Source organism: Poecilia latipinna, unplaced genomic scaffold (assembly GCF_001443285.1).
Source record: "Poecilia latipinna isolate Pla-1442-1.1 unplaced genomic scaffold, P_latipinna-1.0 Scaffold3230, whole genome shotgun sequence".
Classification (NCBI taxonomy): Eukaryota; Metazoa; Chordata; class Actinopteri; order Cyprinodontiformes; family Poeciliidae; genus Poecilia; species Poecilia latipinna.
The window spans coordinates 14334-15821 of record NW_015115846.1 but is presented as its reverse complement, the minus strand read 5'-3'; positions in this window follow the sequence as shown (position 1 = coordinate 15821).

The window sequence follows — 1488 nt, the reverse complement described above, 5'->3', positions numbered from 1 at the left end:
AAAAAAAAAAAAAAATTGGGAAAATTTAAACTCATTTTGTCCCTATTTTCAAGAATCAGTAGTTTCCTTAATTTTTATAGATTAAATTCAAAAGAACCTTAAAAGAGACCTGTTAACGCAAATGACTGAACTGCAGAAGGAAACTACAGTAAAGAAGCAACTTGCCCACAGTTGGAACTAATAAACTCAGAAAGACTGAGATATAAACCCTGGACCATCAAGCATTGCTTACAGCTTCAATCATTCACTCATGCAGCCCTGTGTCATTTCAGAATTTTTACAACCCCCCAAAAGAAAAACCATAATAAACACAATTATGTGAATCAAATGTCTACCCTGAGAGAGGCTGATGGAGGAAATGTAGAAAATCGTCCCTTGAAAATAATGTGTGTTTGACATAGACATTTTGGAGTATTTTATTTCTAAGAAAAGGATTCAAAAACTAGAAAGTTGGCAGGTAATCACCTGAAGGATGATGCAGCTCAGGTCCTGTGGCAGGTCTTTGCTAGAATTTTCTCATTATTTCCTAAGGACATGCATTTCTAATCCTACAGTTCATCAACTGGATATATTTAAGTTTTTCTCCTGACACTTATCTACATGTGTCCAGCTCCCTTGAGTTATTTTAAGGCCACGTGGCACACTTTGCCAAGATATGCCAAGTCTCGCCTCACAGCTCTCAGAGACTGCCCTTGCTGTTGCAGAATTATTTGCACAGTTTGTGAGCTGAAATGTGTCCAATGCAGATCAATCCAGAGGGAAATACAAAATAAAACTTTGAAGGGAATAGGTTAAGTTTTTTTTAAAAAAGTATCAGCTTAGAACGCTCCAGATTTACCTGAGAGAGGACAACAAATCCACATGTACGAGTGGAAAACACAGAGTAGATTAATTCCCAGGTCCTGATGGTTAAAGCAGAGTTCAAACTGTGAGATCAGCTGAATCTATCGACCTGCTCTGCCGTTATGCAAGACTTTTCCTTATGCCTCCACTTCCTGATAAGATTGATCCGGGCCGTGTATGACTGACATCCAAAAGTGATTCAGGTTTCCCTTCAGGATTATTGATTGTGAGCATCTGATAACGAACCGGCAGGGATTGGCTCACAGACCACGTTGCTTCAGCATGCAGTCGGAATCCTGCAACATATGACTGCAAAGATGTTCTGAAAGATTCTATCCAGCAGGGAACTTCTTGAATGAAAACTGAGCAAGAACATTTATTCTGCTCAAGATACCAGCCCCAGAAGGCCATTTTTATTCATTTAAGAGACTAGAAAATGAATAGACGATAAAATATAAGACCAGAAATAAATTAAAGGAGGTCATTTAAGGCAGTAAAGTCAGGGCTACTAGAGGGGGATCGACAGGACAATTGTTCAAGGCACAGGACAGAGGATAGGGGGGGGGGCACAAATTATGGTTAATAGAGATTTTTGGTATTATCATTTTGTTATTACTTTCAGTCTAATGTTATTGTGATTTTTAG